The 19,182-nt window shown below is 39.4% G+C and overlaps 1 protein-coding gene and 1 long non-coding RNA gene across 3 annotated transcripts in view; both read left to right on the forward strand.

Moving 5' to 3' along the window:
* lmf1 (lipase maturation factor 1) overlaps positions 1 to 19,182 on the forward strand; it is a 607,840-nt gene that overhangs the window by 66,146 nt on the left and 522,512 nt on the right. The gene's annotated exons all lie outside the window — the stretch shown is intronic.
* On the forward strand, positions 235 to 5,163 carry LOC148146584 (uncharacterized). Its single transcript, XR_015760548.1, has 2 exons — positions 235 to 511; positions 4,995 to 5,163. It is a non-coding gene; the product is annotated as an uncharacterized LOC148146584 (long non-coding RNA).

The raw sequence follows: 19,182 nt of genomic DNA on the forward strand, positions 1-19,182 counted from the left end.
TTTGTAGCTTGGTAAGACTAAGAACTCAATAATTTCAAGAATTAATACAAATTGCAATGCAGACATTATTGATAAGTTACACACCAGAATGATCAGAAATTAAACCATGAGTTGAATGATGTACTTAACAGCTGGTTTTTAAATTTTTGGTTCTGATATACTCAGGAGGAATTGGTTTAGTTAATTCAAACCTTTTATAAAACTATCTTTGTCAACAGTGATAATTTAGTTAGTATGGATTTGGCTTTTTGAATAAAATGTAATTTAGTTTATTGTTGCAACTGTATTTGCTGTCATTTATGTAATGAGTTGTTAAATTTACTTTAAAATAATTCCACCTAGTAAATCCAAACTCACTTGTTCTTTTTCTTCAGATCTGCCATAACATGTCTATCATTGCAGTATGTGTTGCTGAGGGAATAGAGATGTGACGTGGAGCTGAATTATGCATAGACTGATGAAATTCAAAGTGCTGGTCTCGACAGCAAAATTGTCCCTGATTGTGATATTGGTGACTTCTTTTTGTTACTAAAATTTAACTGATAATAGAGCAAAACTGAGTTGTTGACTCCAGATCACAAAGAAGCAATTTTAAGTAAATGCCCCATGAAGTAATATGTGCAACAAAGAAAATTGCAGTCATGACTCAAAGAGGAATGAGCAGATTGGCCATAATTAATGACAACTGAAGATGTAGAGCAATTCACAAATGCCTGAAAACCACCACGTACATTTTCTAAATGTAGCTTATTGATTCCATTGTGATTTAGTGACTTTATTCATTGAGCTGCTGAGCCATACAGATCAGGAAGATGTGAGAACAATGTGCACATAAGCATATTATTGTAAAGTGTATGACACAAAATAACTACATCTTAAAAGGAGCTGACTCATTTAGGAAAGAAGCATTCAAGAAAATAAAGAAATGATAGCAGTCACTTCTGGTGGTAAGATTCCATTGTTGGGTTAGTTGCCAATTTAAGAATATTATGGAATTTCCATTAACTATTCTGCTGTTGCCTGTATCCTTAGCTTAATCAATTTCAGTAGCGGTTTGGGCACCAACATACTTTTAGAAATTGTCAAAGTGAGAAACACATTATTACCAACTGCAAATGATTTCTAAGTGCTCTTAAACTGATTATGAATAGATGTAGAGGCAATAGGGTAGTGGTGATGGGAGATTTTAATTTTCCCAACATTGACTGGGATACACTTAGCGTCAGAGGTCTAGATGGAGTAGAGTTTGTACGAAGCATCCAGGAGAGTTTTCTAGAGCAGTATGTTAATAGTCCGACGAGGGGAGGGGCCATATTGGACCTGGTACTGGGGAACGAACCAGGACAAGTGGTAGAAGTTTGGTGGGGGATTTCTTTGGGAACAGTGGCCACAATGCTCTAAGTTTTAGAATACTCATAGATAAAGAAGAGAGTGGTCCTCAGGGAAGAGTACTAAATGGGTCAAAGCCAATTATATCAAAATTAGGCAGGAGCTGGGAAATGTGGATTGAACACAGCTATTTGAAGGGAAGTCCACATTTGAGATGTGGGAGGCTTTCAAAGATAGGTTAACGGTAGTGCAGGATAGGCATGTCCCGTTGAAGGCAAAGGATAGGAAGGGCAGGATTTATGAACCGTGGATGACAGGAGAAATTGTATGACTAGCCAAGATGAAAAGGGAAGCGTACATAAGGTCGAGGCAGCTAAGAACAGAACGGGCCCTGGAGGAAATCGGAAGAGTAGGACAAGTCTTAAACAAGGAATCAAGCGGGCTAAAAGGGGTCATGAAATAGCTTTATCTAGCAGAATTAAGGAAAATCCCAAAGCATTTAATTCTTATATAAGAAGCAAGCGGGTAACTAGAGAAAGGATTGGTCCACTAAAAGATAATGAAGGAAGGCTGTATGCCGAACCTGAGAGAATGGGTGAGATTCTGAATGATTACTTTGCATCAGTGTTCACTGAGGAGAGGAACATGATGAATCTTGAGATTAGAGATAGAACTTTGATTAGTCTGGATCACGACAGAAGTAGGGAAGATGTGTTAGGTATGCTAGAGGTTATTAAGGTGGACAAATCCCCAGGACCGGATGGGATATATCCCAGGTTGCTGAGGGAAGCGAGAGAGGAAATAGCTGGGGCCCTGACAGATATCTTTGTGGCATCCTTAAATACAGGTGAGGTGCCAGAGGACTGGAGGGTAGCTTATGTTGTCCCCTTGTACAAGAAGGGTAGTAGGGATATGCCGGGTAACTACAGACCAGTGAGCCTGACGTCGGTGGTGGGGAAGTTGCTGGAGAGGGTACTAAGAGATAGGATTTATTTATATTTCGAAAAGAATGAGCTTATCGGTGATAGGCAACATGGTTTTGTGCAGGGGAGATCGTGCCTTACCAACTTAGTAGAGTTCTTCGAGAAAGTGACCAAGTTGTTAGATGAAGGAAGGGCTGTTGATGTCATATACGTGGACTTTAGTAAGGTGTTTGATAAGGTTCGCCATTGTAGACTAATGGAGAAAGTGAAGTCACATGGTGTGCAGGGTGTTCTAACTAGGTGGATAAAGAACTGGTTGAGCAACAGGGGACAGAGAGTAGTAGTTGAAGGGAGTTTCTCGAAATGGAGAAAGGTGACCAGTGGTGTTCCACAGGGGTCAGTATTTGGGCCACTGTTGTTTGTAATATACATAAATGATCTAGAAGAGGGCACTGTTGGTATGACCAGCAAGTTTGCAGATGACACAAAGATTGGTGGAGTTGCAGAAAGCATAAGGGACTGTCAGAGAATACAGGAGGATATAGATAGATTGGAGAGTTGGGCGGAAACGTGGCAGATGGCTTTCAATCCAGACAAATTTGAGGTGGTACATTTAGGCAAGTCTAATTCTAGAGCGAATTATACAATTAATGGAAGAGCCTTGGGAAAAGTTGGTGGGCAGAGAGATCTGGGAGTGCAGGTCCATTGTACCCTGAAGGTTGCTGCACAGGTGGATAGAGTGGTCAAGAAGGCATATAGTATGCTTGCCTTCATTGGATAGGGTATTGAGTATAAGAACTGGCAGGTTATGTTAAAATTGTACAAGACATTGGTTCAGCCGCATTTAGAATATTGTGTACAGCTCTGTTCGCCACATTACCAAAAGGATGTGGACGCTTTGGAGAGGGTGCAGAGAAGATTTATGAGGATGTTGCCTGGTATGGAAGGTGCTAGCTATGAAGAGAGGTTGAGTAGGTTAAGTTTATTTTCACTAGAAAAAAGGAGATTGAAGGGGGACCTGATTAAGGTATACAAAATCACGAAGGGTTTAGACAGGATGGATAGAGACAATTGACCGATAGGTTTAGACAGTACATTTGGATGGGCTCAGGCTTGAAGGGCTGAAGGGCCTGTTCCTGGGCTGTAAGTTTTCTTTGTTAATGTAGTGATGATTAATATTTCTACTCTTGCAGTATGAACTTTGCTGATTAGAGGGATTGTTTGTGCCAGTATAAAACGAGTAGGGATCTATTTAGTGGATCCCCATTTGAATTGCACATGGCTTAACTTTCTTGCACAGTCTATAATGCTCTTGCCCATTCTATAGAAGCAACATTTTGAAATGGTTTTGTAACAGATTGTGCTAGTTGAATTCCTTAAGTGTTGTAAATACTGAGCCAGTCAGTTTGAAAAAGAATGGGCAATTAAAAATGCCATAATGCTGAAATTTTATTGCTGCAATCTAAGTTCTAATTCTGTATGGAATTGCATGTCCCTCTATTCAAATTTGTTTTGGAGATGTGATGGAAGAGGATGTGAAATTGGAGATGGGGCATGTTGTCTTTTGTTAGTGGTTATTTTCTCTTAATCAACCATTACTTGCACAGTACTCAACATGCCTACCTAGAAGTGCATAAAGAAACATTCTTTCAAAATTTTAATTTAATCAAGGAGCTTGTGAATGACATCAGTTTGGAATTTAACTTAGAGTGAGTGTCACCAAAAGTGGGGATGCCTTGATTTTGGCTCTGATGATGACCATAATACCATTCCCCTGCCTCCTCCAACCTACCTGAGCTTTTCCGGCAATTTTTTTTTTGTTTTCCCTAGCTATCATCAGTTCTAAAGAATGGTCACTGGACCCAAAATGTTAGCTCTGATTTCTTTCCACAGATGCTGCCAGACCTGCTGAGCTTTTCTAGAAAGCTGAATCAATTGTATCTTCTTCCTAACATTTAATTTGACTAATCTGTTTTTGTTTTGGGTATGGTAACAATTTGTCTTAAACTTATATTCCATTTGTAAATTGACGTTCCGCTTTGGATTTTTTCCTAATGTTTTGTCTACAATATACCATGTTAGTAACTGAATGACAGCATTATCAATATTCTGAACACACATTCCTGCATTTCTTTACTCCAGAGTCATTGCAAGTTTGTTGCACAACCTGCTTAGCTCAGAAGGAGATCAGCATTCTCTGACCTCTGTTGGTGATGCATTATAGTTACCCAAACATATGAAATAGTTTCTGGCACTTTATGGACTTTGTTCACTGCCCACTCCACAGTGCCAGACTTGAAATTATAAGCTTATCAGGATGCGAATGTGAGGCGTCATCCTATTACATCGTGCCACCAAACACTGTTGTTGTTTTCAAGTCATGAACATCATTGACAATGAGATTATGTAATTGACTTTTATTGATTACTTTCATCCTACCGGTCGAAATCCTTATGTGGAATCTAAAACAAAGAATTATTGATGCTGGAGATTTGAAACAAACAAAAACAAATTGCTGGAGAAACTCAGCAAGTCTGGTAGCATCTGTGAAAGAAAACAGAATTAATGTTTCGAGTCCAGTGACCCATCATCTACTCTGTTTTCTCTTCACAGAAATTGCCAGAACTGCTGAGTTTCTGCAGCAATTTCTGTTTTCCCTTATGGTCAACAATAATTTTAAAAATCAATTCTCAATGCCTAAAAAATGATGTTTAACGACTCTACTTTTTTTTTGTTTTCTAGGTACTCCTTTGGTAAGTGGATGGAGTTTCAGACATTTTGAAGATCCAGTGGTACTGTGTAGAACGAATATGGTTTTATTTTACATTTTTTACTATTTTTTCTTAAAGAGCATTAAACTATATTAGTTGCTGTAACTGTAAATAATAAAATAATCAATTGTGCATGTTTATACCTGCCTATGAATTGGTATGACTTATCTACACTATCCAGTATGGATGTTGACAATTATCTGTAATTACTTATGGCTCTTTTTTCAGAAATTGTAAATAGAGAAGGGAGACTCGCCAAATAAAAGCTTAGTGTGAATTGATGCAGGGCTGTACGATTGGCTGAATGTGTGACCCATAGAGAAACCCATCAGCATGTAACAGCTTCTTTAAACAAAATAACTGGGAGATTCACCTAAACAGGATTTCTGTTTGTGTGATCGGGTGTATACATTTCTTTCTGATTTGGATATTCTGTATTTGCCTGAGTTTAAAGAGCTAAGACATGTTGACCGAACTGAAGTTTTGAGTTTCCCAAGTGTGCTGAATAAAATGACTGCCAAAAGATTTCTGATTACTGGTTCTGTGACCTTATTGGTTGAACGGATGACCGTAGGTACAAGTGAGAAGAATTTCCACGAGGTTGTCCTGATCCCCGGCTAAATATCCAACATGGTCAGCAGAGATATTGCTTTTTGTTATTTTGACCATTCTTCTGGCAATTTCACAAATCCCCTGCCACAGAACCACTGCAGTGCAGAAGTCCCAGTGCAGATTTCTTTTAAAGAAAAGTTTTCTTGAAAGATCTAACAAGCAATAAAGACGTAGGGATAAAACATTTATCCATGAGCTTGAAGCACCAATGTAAGAAGTAACTGTTCACATAAATCTTGTGGAGAATCTGAATTTAGCGATGGTTGAAATTGGGTTGCAAAGGTATTGCAGTGATTATTTATTCTGTGCTTTAAGTTCTTGTCAGTAGTACTTAATGTGAGAAACCCTGGGAGCTCGGCTTAACTATTGCAAAAATACCTGAAGTTGCATTTGGATTGTGAAAAATTAAAGACAAAGGTTTTTAGCAGTAAGTGTAAACATATACCAGAAGGTTCCTTTGACAACACCTCGACGAATAAGATGAGCCTGCTCATGGAAACATCATTATTTTCAGTTTCCTGTTGAATTATATATTATCTCGACTTGAAAACATGTCATCATTCCTTCAATGTTGCTGGGTCAAAATCCTGCAACTCCTTTTGTAACAATGCTCTGTATATTTGCACCATCTGAAGTGCAGTGATTCAAGGTGCCTCACTACTGCCTTTTCATAAACAAATAAGGATGGGCAATAAAAGTTAGCCTTCTGAAAGATACTCACATAGCATGAACAAATGAAATTAAGGTGCTAAATTTGAAAACGTTATTAAACCTTGCTGTATGTGTACAGTACAAACAGGAGCAAGAGACAGATAAACTCTTTTATTCTCCTTGCTTTCTGCCTCTAAGTATAAGAAGGGCTTATGCCCGAAACGTCAATTCTCCTGTTCCCTGGATGCTGCCTGACCTGCTGCGCTTTTCCAGCAACACATTTTCAGCTCTGATCTCCAGCATCTGCAGTCCTCACTTTCTCCTTCTGCCTCTAAGTAGAATGGTTTAATTTCAAATAGAATGTGGTGTGTTTTCAAACCCACGTTTTGGGTGGTGACCTCAGTTTAATAGTGAGAGAAAGTATAATTTCTTTAACTTAGACCTGGGGTATTATTTATTTACACATTCACATTGGTCATGCCATACCTAGAGTTTTGTGTGCAGTTTTGGGAGCGATTTAATTGAACGGAGAGAGTGCAACGGAGATTTACAAGGAATTCTGTTCTGAACAAGGGTCATTGGACCCAAAATATTAATTCTGCTTTCTCTCCACAGATGCTGCAGTCCTGCTGAGTTTTTCCAGCAATTTCTCTTTGTGTTTTTGATTTCCAGCATCTGCAGTTCTTTGATTTTTCTTTTGGATAGACTGAGGTTGCTATGTAAATAGTATGTACATAGTCCAACTCGGGAAGGGGCCATACTGGACCTGGTGTTGGGTGGTTGAAGTTTCAGTAGGGGATTACTTTGGAATAGTGAAATCAATTTCATAAGTTTGAAAATACTCACGGATAAAGGAAGAGAGCTAAATTGGGGGAAGGCCAACTATACCAAAATTCAACAGGATCTGGGGAATGTAGATTGGGAGCAGCTGTCAGAAGGTAAATCCACATTTGATATGTGGGAAGTTTTTAAAGAGTGGTTGATTAGAGTTCAGAAGAGATACGTTCCTGTCAAAATGAGGACTAGAAATGGCAAGATTAGGGAACCATGGATGACAGGTGAAATTGTGAGACTAGCTAAGAGGTACATAAGGTCTAGGCTACTGAAGACAGATGAAGCTTTGGAAGAATATCAGGAATGTAGGACCAATCTGAAACGAGGAATTAAGAAGGCTAAAAGGGGTCATGAGATATCCTTAGCAAACAGGATTAAGGAAAATCCCAAAGCTTTTTATTCATATATAAGGAGCAAGAGGGTAACTAGAGAAAGGGTCGGCCCATTCAAGGACAAAGGAGGAAAGATATGCATGGAGTCCGAAAAAATGGGTGAGATTCTTAATGAGTACTTTCCATCTGTATTCACCGAGGAGAGGGACATGGCAGATGTTGAGTTTAGGGATAGATCTTTGAATACTCTAGGTCAAGTCGGCATAAGGAGGGAGGAAGTGTTAGGTATTCCAAAAGGCATTAAAGTGGACAAGTCCCCAGGTCCGAATGGGATCTATCCCAGGTTACTGAGGGAAGCGAAAGAGGAAATAGCTGGGGCTTTAACAGATATCTTTGCAGCATCCTTGAACACGGGTGATGCCCTGGATGACTGGAGAATTGCTAATGTCCTCTTGTTTAAGAAGGGTAGGAGGGATAATCCAAGTAATTACAGAACTTTGAGCCTGACATCAGTGGTAGGGAAGCTGCTGGTGAAAATTGGATTAAATTAGATTGGATTCCCTACAGTGTGGAAACAGGCCCTTCGGCCCAAAAAGTCCACATGGACCCTCCAAAGAGTAACCCACCCACACCTTGTATTTACCCTTGACTAATGCACCGAACACTATGGGCAATTTAGCGTGGCCAATTCACCTAACCTGCACATCTTTGGACTGTGGGAGGAAACTGAAGCACCCAGAAGAAACCCATGCAAACATGGGGAGAATGTGCAAACTCCACACAGACAGTTGCCCGATGCGAGATACTGAGTGATAGGATATATTCATGTTTGGAAGAAAATGGGCTTATCTGTGACAGGTAAAATGGTTTTGTGCAGGGAAGGTCATATTTTACAAACCTAGTAGAATTCTTTGAGGAGGTGACAAAGTTGATTGATGAGGGAGGGGATGCAAGTGTCATATACATGAACTTTAGTGAGGTGTTTGATAAGGTTTACCATAGTAGGCTGATGGAAAAGGTGAAGTCGCATGGCATCGAGGGTGTTCTAGCTAGATGGATAGAGAACTGGCTGGGCAACAGGAGTGGTAGTGGAAGGGAGTTTTTCAAAGTGGAGACCTGTGGCCAGTGGTGTTCCACAGAGATCTGTGCTGGGACTACTGTTGTTTGTGATATACATAAAAGATTTGGAGGAAGGTGTAGGTTGCCTGATTAGCAAGTTTTCAGGTGACACCAAGATTGGTGGAGTAGCAGATAGTGAAGGGGACTGTCAAAGAATACAGCAGATTATAGATAGATTGGAGAGTTGAGCAGAGAAATAGCAGATGGAGTTCAATCTGGGCAAATCTGAGGTGATGTATTTTGGAAGATACAATTCAAGAGCGAACTATACAGTAAATGGAGAAGTCCTGGGGAAAATTGATGTACAGGGAGATCTGGGTGTTCAGGTCCATTGTTTCCTGAAGGTGGCAACGTAGGTCAGTAGAGTGGTCAAGAAGGCATATGGCATGCTTTCCTTCATCAGACCGGGTATTGAGTACAAAAGTTGGCAGGTCATATTACAGTTGTATAAGACTTTGTTTTGGCTACATTTGGAATACAACGTACCGCTCTGGTTGCCACATTACGAAAAGGATGTGGATCCTTTGGAGAGGGTGCAGAGTTCACCAGGATGTTGCCTGGTATGGAGGGTGCTAGCTATGAAGAGAAGTTGAGTAGATTAGGATTATGCTGTGGTTATGTTCGCCGAGCTGGAAGTTTTTGTTGCAAACGTTTCGTCCCCTGTCTAGGCGACATCCTCAGTGCTTGGGAGCCTCCTGTGAAGCGCTTCTGTTGTGTTTCCTCCGGCATTTATAGTGGCCTGTCCCTGCCGCTTCCGGTTGTCAGTTTCAGCTGTCCGCTGTAGTGGCCGGTATATTGGGTCCAGGTCTATGTGTTTGTTGATGGAGTTTGTGGATGAGTGCCATGCTTCTAGGAATTCCCTGGCTGTTCTTTGTTTCGCTTGCCCTATAATGGTAGTGTTGTCCCAGTCAAATTCATGTTGCTTGTCGTCTGTGTGTGTGGCTACTAGGGATAGCTGGTCGTGTCGTTTCGTGGCTAGTTGATGTTCGTGGATGCGGATCGTTAGCTGTCTTCCTGTTTGTCCTATATAGTGTTTTGTGCAGTCCTTGCATGGGATTTTGTACACTACATTAGTTTTGCTCATGCTGGGTATCGGGTCCTTCGTTAGGATTAGGATTATTTTCATTAGAAAGACAGAGGTTGAGGGGGACCTGATTGAGGTTTACAAAGTCTTGAGAGGTGTAGACAAGGTGGATAGCAAGAAGCATTTTCCCAGAGTGGAGGACTCAATTATTAGGGGTCACGAGTTCAAAGTGAGAGGGGAAAAGTTTAGGGGAGATATGTGTGGAAAGTTCTTCACACAGAGGGTGGTGGGTGTCTGGAATGCGTTGCTAGCGGAGGTAGTAGGGGCGGGAATGATAGAGTCATTTAAGATGTTTCTAGACAGATACCTGAATGAGCAGGGAGCAAAGGGATACAGACCATTATAAAATAGGTGGTAGGTTTAGATAGAGTCATAGAAATGTACAGCATGGAGACAGACCCTTCGGTCCAACCCGTCCATGCTGACCAGATATCCCAACCCAATCTAGTTCCACCTGCCAGCGCCTGGCCCATATCCCTCCAAACCCTTCCTATTTATATACCCATCCAAATGCCTCTTAAATGTTGCAATTGTACCAGCCTTCACCAGATCCTCTGGCAGCTCATTCCATACACGTACCACCCTCTGCATGAGAAAGTTGACCCTTTGGTCTCTTTTATATCTTTCCCCTCTCACCCTAAACCTATGCCCTCTAGTTCTAGACTCCCCCATTCCAGGGAAAATACTTTGTCTATTTATCCTTTCCATGCCCCTCATAATTTTGTAAACCTCTATAAGGTCACCCCTCACCCTCCGACACTCCAGGGAAAACAGCCCCAGCCTGTTCAGCCTCTCCCTGTAGCTCAGATCCTCCAACACTGGCAACATCCTTGTAAATCTTTTCTGAACCCTTTCAAGTTTCACAACATCTTTCTGATAGGAAGTAGACCAGAATTGCACGCAATATTCCAACAGTGGCCTAACCAATGTCCTGTACAACCGCAACATGACCTCCCAACTCCTGTACTCAATACTCTGACCAATAAAGGAAAGCATATCAAACGCCTTCTTCACTATCCTATCTACCGGTGACTCCACTTTCAAGGAGCTATGAACCTGCACTCCAAGGTCTCTTTGTTCAGCAACACTCCCTAGGACCTTACCATTAAGTGTATAAATCCTGCTAAGATTTGCTTTCCCAAAATGCAGCACCTCTCAATTATCTGAATTAAATTCCATCTGCCACCTCTCAGTCCATTGGCCCATCTGATCCAGATCCTGTTATAATCTGAGGTAAACCTCTTCGCTGTTCACTACACTTCCAATTTTGGTGTCATCTGCAAATTTACTACTGTACCTCTTATGCTCGCATCCAAATCATTTATGTAAATGATAAAAAGTAGAGGGCCCAGCACCGATCCTTGTGGCACTCCACTGGTCACAGGCCTCCAGCCTGAAAAATAACCCGCCACCACCACCCTCTGTCTTCTACCTCTGAGCCAGTTCTGTATCCAAATGGCTAGTTCTCCCTGTATTCCATGAGATCTAACCTTGCTAATCAGTCTCCCATGGGGAACCTTGTCGAATGCCTTATTGCAGTCCATATAGGTTACATCTACTGCTCTGAGGATCTGGATCGGCGCAGGCTTGGTGGCCAAAGGGTCTGTTCCTGTGCTGTAATTTTCTTTGTTCTTTGTTTGCTTTTCCTGGAGCATAGGACACTGAGGGTGTGTATTAAAGAGAGGTGTAAAATTGAGGGGCATCAATTGCACAGACAGGAAAGAACCTTTCTCCTTTGAGGAGGGAGCAGTGACCAAGGGAACCAAAGTAAGGTAAGGGGCGGGAGGTTTGCATTGACTTCTCTACACTGGGGAGACGAAATGTAGACTGGGCGACTGCATTGAAGACCACTTATGTTCTGTCTGCAAAAAATGACGCTGAGTTTCCAGTTGACTGCCATTTCAATACATCATTGTGTTCCCTGGCCAGCATCTCTGTCCCGGGCTTGATGCAGTGCTTTAGCAAAGCTCAGTGTAAACTGGAAGAACAACATTTCATTTTGCACTTGAATACCCTGTAACCTTTATGACTCAAAATCGAGTTCAGTAATTTTAGGGCCTGAACACCTTCACCCATGTCCTCACCCTAATTCCCCACACACCAGGCCTTGTCATCACATTTCCATTAGCAGCTATTGATTCTCCGAGGTTGACCTTTATACATTTCTTTCTTCAGTTGCTATTCAGTCTCTCTGGCCTCCTCTCCATTTATTGTTTGCTCCTACTCCCTCCCCTGACCCAACTGTAGCATATACATCAACCTTTTCCTAGCTACAGTCATGTTTCCACAGATGCTGCCATACCTGCTGAGTTTTTTGAGCATTTTCTGCCTTTGCTTTTGTTTCTGATTTCCAGCATCCACAGTTTTTTTTTGTCTAGGACTTCTGGGAATAGGTTTAGAGGAGAGTTGGACTTGAGGCAGTGCTGCGTGGGATTCTCTGATTTGAGGTTAAAGGCAGATTGCTGGGGATACAGACAAAGAAAAATGTTAAAACTTCGCAAAAGCCAGAGGTTTATGAGGTTAACCCATTAAAAAGTTAATTTCGATTTATTTTCTTTCTCTGGTAAAGAATCCATTGTTCACCATCAACGTCAGGGCTTTTACTAGCTCCTCTGTTATTATAATGGTTTCAATGACTTTTGTCACTTGTTGCTGGGAGTTTACCATCTACTGTTCTTTTGCGATTGTTGACTGCAAAGTCCACACAATAAAAGATTTGAGATTCTAGGAGGATGGAGTTTAAGCTCTGTCCTTGTAATCACTCTTGCAACTTTACAGAACTGTGGTCAGTTTGCATCATGTCATCTGCAATGGCAATGTTTTGTGGCTGGCAGTGTTTATTTTTAAATAGATAAGTGAAGTTTAATTTAAACATTTTGATTTTTGATATGGTTAATACATTAATAACATGACTGTACATACATTTTATAGTTATTTTATCACCAGTTGTGGTAATAAAAAAAGACTGTCATTGCCCTATTTGATGTAAGGTCATCAAGCTATAGATTTACCTCTGTTAGTCTCTCCACAATATCACCTGACCTACTGAGTACTTTTAGTATCTTCAGATTTGCAGTGTTCACAGTAATTTTTAAATGAAAATATCATTGTACCTAGTTTTGGTCGAATTCAAGGATTGTGATGGTTATTAGTTGTCAATGTTGATCTGTTCAAATTCTTAATATTGAAAGATTCAATGTCAGGTAAAGAATTGAAAATCACAAAGTTACATACTGGACCTTTCCTTTCCTTAAAAGGATACAGTTCAATAAAATTCTGCTAGATCGTGATTGAAGCAGGTAGCTTCGGTGAATTTTACAATCAATTATAAGACCATAAGACATAGGAGCGGAAGTAAGGCCATTCTGCCCATCGGGTCCACTCCGCCATTCAATCATGGCTGATGGGCATTTCAACTCCACTTACCCACATTCTCCCCGTAGCCCTTAATTCCTTGTGACATCAAGAATTTATCAATTTCTGCCTTGAAGACATTTAGCGTCCCAGCCTCCACTGCACTCTGTGGCAATGAATTCCACAGGCCCACCACTCTCTGGCTGAAGAAATGTCTCTGCATTTCTGTTCTGAATTTACCCCCTCTAATTCTAAGGCTGTGTCCATGGATCTTAGTCTCCTCGCCTAATGGAAACAATTTCCTAGCGTCCACCCTTTCCAAGCCATGTATTATATGTACTTCTTGAATGAGAAGGAGTTGAAGATTATAATAAGAAAGTGACTGTATGAGGTTTGAGATCTATGCAGATAGTATTCCAGGACTTTCTCTTCCTGAATGATCTTGTACTCAGTTAGCCTCTGGTGTTATTGGGTGTGTCTGTGAATTTTGAACATTTTGGAGCAAACTCCAAGTATTGTAATTTCCAGAATTCCTTTGTAAGTTGAATCTTCTGCTTTATGAAACTGTTGAAGATAACGTAATTACCCATCAGGATATAATTATATAATCAAATCATTTGAAACAAAAAAGGTAGACTGATTATCTGCAAGTGAAGAGCAGCTGTACTAACACACAACTTGAACTAAATACTCCATTATCAAGGGTCAAGAATTTCCACTGATCTGAGGTCTGGACCTGCTATTTTTAGGTTGTAACTTCCAGAATGCATTCCTTTTAAGTATTTTGCCTAGTTGATGCATTCAAAGAAAACATTCATTTGTGACCAACGTTAATAAGTATTCATGTAAAGAGCAATTGGCAAAATAAAGCAAGTAAAACCAGAAAATGGAAAAGTGAATAATTATTATATCTGGGTAGTTCTGGATAAAAGATTATGTTCACACAGGTATGGTATTTGAGTTGGTAGGTCTGCTTTAAGATTGGCTTTAGACCATAATACATTTTTGATCACTGGTTATTCAGTGTTTTTCATAGTGTAGCAACCATTTCTACCAGAAAATTCAAAGCAAAACATATCTTTGAAACTCCTTTATGTTCTTTCTTGTGTTGTGTTCCATCTCCAGACTGTTTCCTTTTAGTTTCATGATTCTTTCGCCCTGTCTTATCTGCATCCTCTGTTTGCCACATGGTGAGGTAATTGACCTATACTTTGTATCTCTATTATTTCACATATCTGATATAATTCCAAGTTAACTGTCTCCTCAAATATGGTTGATATTTAACATTTGATGCTGATCTTTTGGCAATGCTTGTCAAAGATCACAAAATTGATCTGTAATTGTTTTGCTCAAGAAGATATTGCTTATTTCATTATTTTCTGCAGGATATGACTACAATAGATAATGCACTTATATGTATACAGTAATGTGAGGTGAACTGAATTCTAAATGAATGGAATGCAATTTGCTTCATTTTATATACACTTTTTAAAGTGCTTGGCCTTTTGGCCAGTTTTCAAAAACCAAAGGGAAACTTAAAACATCTTAAAAGGTCAAATTTCTATATAATGCTTTGCAATATGAATAATTCATATTTTACAGTCAGCAAATTCAGCAAATAAATACATAGAAAATGCACTTTATAGATCAGTGGGATAATGCTGGAAATATAAATAATATTGTCTTCATTTATTGGGAGGTGGAATCCTTTAAAGTAGTTGAGCATCTTTTAATGAGAAATATCGTATATTTTGAAACAAAGGAAATAATAGCTGTAGGAGAACTGCTGCATAGCAAAGTGAGCTTAGTCTAGCAAAGTTAAAAATCACACAAAATGCCAGGTTATAGTCAACAGGTTTTATTGGAAGCACTAGCTTTCAGAGCGCCGCTCCTTCATCAGGTGGTTGTGTGTTGGCATACACAGTTGACCTCTTTGATGCCCTAAACTTCGAGGGCATTCTGGCCGACTGCAGGAAAAAGTAGTCAAAAATTAATGCCATGTTGCTCTCACTTAAATTTAGGACCAACTAAAATCTCAAATTATTTCTAAGCCAGAAAATACTCCTTTTGAAAAACAATGGGTATAAAGCTGTTATAAATTGGTCGACTATTGGAGAGCAATATACTTAAATGGTAGAGCTTATCTGATATTCAAAATATGGTAACACGAAAGTTAATTGCTAAGAGTGTGACAACATGTTCAAGAATATTAGTTACTAAGTGACTTCAGTAATATCCATGGCTGAAACAGTCAACACTATGTGGTAGAAGAATGCACTAGTCATACTTTTCTTTGAATCAAATTAGCCTTGCCTATATTCTGTACTCATAACCTGCATGTGCAGTGGGTTTATGCCTCATTGAGGAGTCTGATAAATGGTCTGTCAGTGGGAGGTTTTTGTCCTTAGCCTGTTATCTGGTTCTGCTTACTGTCTGCTCACCACTCCTACCATCACCTCTGAAATCAATAACTGTCTAATTATTAGTTCTGTTGGCCCCAACAAATTTTGCCATCAGCGCCATAATCAATCAGGCTTGTTCCCAGGTGGATCCTACAGCTTGAAACATTGCTGGGTTAATTGTCAAGTAATTTGGAACCACAGACGATTTATGTTCATCATTAATTTTCGTAGGGCTCGTACTGGGAGGAATAAAACTCAAACCCAAGGCTAAGGTGTGTAGGCCACAGGAAATAATATATTAATGTTGCTTTTCCTTGTAAAGGATAAAGAACATATATATTCTTTTCCATTCAATTCTGATTATCGCAGAGAAATCAGGAAACTTCAGTGTTATTCTAATTAGGAAAAACACTAATTTGTGAAAGGATTAATTGTTTTCATAACTATGAATATGTGTTTTGTAGAATTCACATCATTAACCAAGCTGCAGCTTTTGTACTGAGAGCTGACCCAGAGCTTGAGGAGTGAAGGCTGCAGTGTTCTCTCTGATGTTGGTTTAGCAGCTAATTCAATAAATTGTATTTAAGGTTATTTTTGCCTTGTTTCCACTATTATAAGCTGCCTTCATCCTTCAATGATATTAGTATATCGACTGAAGTGAAAATGCATTAGTACTAATGTGGCAAGTAAAAATGGACCATCTTCAATAATTTTCTGTTACCTTAATCTGAAATCTATTCTACTTTCTAACTAATGCTCTTAATTTCACCAGACCATATGGCAGACAGGAAGGTAGCCGGTCCATCTACCAGTGCTTCTTGGAGCCAGGTCCAAGGAACTAGGTTAGAGCACAAGGACACACAAACAGAAATTGCTGGAAAAACTCAACAGGTCTGGTAGCATCTGTGGAGAGAAAGCAGAATTAATGTTTCAGGTCAAATAACCCTTCTTCATAATGTTAATGATGTAAATTCTACAAAACACAAATTCATAGTTGTGAAAACAATTGATCCTTTCACAAATTAATGTTTTTCCTAATTAGAGTAACCCTGATGTCTCCTGCTCCAGAACTCTCCAGAAGAATTTTGAAGAAGGGTCATTGGACCTCAAATGCTTTCTCTCCACAGATGCTGGTGGACCAGTTGAGCTTTTCCAGCCATTTGAGTTTCAGCACTTGAAGGTTTTTTTTTGTTTAGAGCACAATGAATCAATCTCTCTCTTTTCATTAAATGGGAAGCTGATCTGAGATTTACAATTCTGATGCCAGTTGAGCTCACCAGCTTGAGCCAACATCCAACTACTGCAGATTGTTAGTGCACTAATGTGGCAGGTCCACTATGTGGCTTCCAGAAAAGTTTAAGTAAAATACAGTATGATACAAACAATTGGTTACTGTTATCTACGATATACTTGAAGGACTATGAAAATTTATAAAAGTTTTAATTCCTGAGGACTGCATAAATCATCTTAATTTGAATATGCTGGGGTAATATCGTTGGAAAGAGAGAAATATTGACATTTTTGTCTTATATTGATCAGAACAAATGCGAAATTGGCAAATTTCACATTATCACAACAAATTATTGTGCAGGAGAAAAAGATACTGACTGGTTGGCAAGTTGACTCTGAGCAGAGGCACTGACTTGGAGAGAGCAACTTGGAATCATTGCTTCCTCAAGCTGCCAGGTTTTTTGAAAAATGTGCAATGTTTGAATGTATCCCTTACATTTGTAGAGAATGGATCTCTGTGTATGAATGTATGTTGCTTCTGCCAAGCCTAAATGAGCCACATTGTGAGCTGAATTATTTAGAATTTATTGTTAGATTAGCTATTGGCTCACTAATGATTGTTTTGTATTGCTTTCTCCATGGCAATGACTTGACCAATCAGCAATCTTTTCTCCTATCGTATAAATTGCTGAGATCATTTGAAATTTTGTGTTCTTGTTCTTATCCTTATCTTGATGAATGCGAGATGAGAAACTTTGACACCATACTGAAGTGAAAAAATTATTAATGTATACCGATTTGCAAAAACATCAATGTTTATGTTGTGGCCAGAGAAACAAAGTTAATGCTATGAATCTCCTATGACTCTTCTTCAGCAGTTCTGTGTCAACTTTGTTTCTGTCACCAAAGATGCAGCCAGACTTGCTGAATTTCTCCAGCATTTTCCCTTTATTTTAGATTTTCAGCATCAACAATATTTTGCTTTCACCTGTATGCTTGAATAATACTGTGTTTAATTTATGTATGGCAATGTTTTATTTTTGTTTTAATAGGAACCACCTCCAGGATAATTGTTTGGTTAGTTGTGTGGCATTCTGTGCTGCTGCATTAGCCATAGAAGTCTAATTCTGATTTTTGTTTCCCATTGTATGTGTTTTACATCCTGGTCCCGATGCATGTAAGACAAAAAGCAGTGGCTCTATGTTTCCTTCGAACAATGTTAAAGTTTACCAGTGCATTTTTTGTGACCCATATAATGTTTGTTAATCCTATGATTTTGAATTTGTGTTCTATACTTATTTAAGTGACAGTTTGGATTTGGATTTTCTTGTTCATGTCATGTTAAGTTGTTAAAATCTGGATGACTGCAGTTGACTCTTCATAGGTATGTCAATCTAAGGAGAAAGTGAGGACTGCAGATGCTGGAGATCAGAGCTGAAAATGTGTTGCTGGAAAAGCGCAGCAGGTCAGGCAGCATCCAAGGAACAGGAGAATCGACGTTTCGGGCATAAGTCCTTCAAGAAGGGCTTATGCCCGAAACGTCGATTCTCCTGTTCCTTGGATGCTGCCTGACCTGCTGCACTTTTCCAGCAACACATTTTCATGTCAATCTAAGGGCATGTATATGGCCTAGTAGGACAGTAAGTCAATCCTTGATTGTGAATTATAGATCAAGATCACTAACCAATTGCAATAATGCTTCCAATTCTCAAATTAGATTTTATCACTGATTTTTAAAGCATGAATTCAGCAGAAGTGATTCACAAGTAGATACAGGGAAATGGTTTCCTTCAGTGAGGAGTAGAAAAGAAGGGGACATAATCCTAAAATGAAGTACAGGCCAGTAGATATATTTTCCAAGAATCTTGTTCTTCTGAAGACCATGGCTGCTGGATGAATTAAAATTTTCAAGCTTGGGAATTACGGTATTTAAGGGTCAAAAGACATATGAAACAAAAATGCGTAAATGGAATTGTAGTATACATCAAAGGTAATATAATTAATTGTTGGAAAAAGCTTGAATTAGTATATATTCAGCTTGTATGATTCTTTGCTCAAAGCAATTTATCGCAAAGCTGTGAGACAGTTGAAGGAGACTGATGGGTAATTACCTTTTCTGTGCCAATTCAAATTTGCTTCTGACATTTATTATTTGTCTTAGGAAACTAAAGATTGGCTACTTGACATACGCTGTATTTTTGTCTCACACATTTTGAGAGAAACAGTGTTGGCCGAAGTCACCTCACAAACAGGGTTTTACATGAATCTGTTAAGGCTGCAGAGAATGCTTGCAACTATGTCACTGGTATGGTTGAGTAAAATAGCTCCATGCTGCTGAAGCTAGTACACACACATCTTTGCTGAAATGAATGCTAGCAAGCATACTTTGAATATGGATTTGCTTTAAGTATTTCTTGGAACAGTATTTTCTTAGCCACTAAAGTGTATTTTTTAAAACATTGGTTCCAGCCTTTCACATTCTATTGTGTGTAAACCAATTTTGGAGTGCCCAGAGATTTTCTATTTCCTGTCTGCCTTCCA

This window comes from Chiloscyllium plagiosum, unplaced genomic scaffold (assembly GCF_037043375.1).
Source record: "Chiloscyllium plagiosum isolate Xiang-an unplaced genomic scaffold, Cpla_swu_hap1 HiC_scaffold_20, whole genome shotgun sequence".
Taxonomy (NCBI): Eukaryota; Metazoa; Chordata; class Chondrichthyes; order Orectolobiformes; family Hemiscylliidae; genus Chiloscyllium; species Chiloscyllium plagiosum.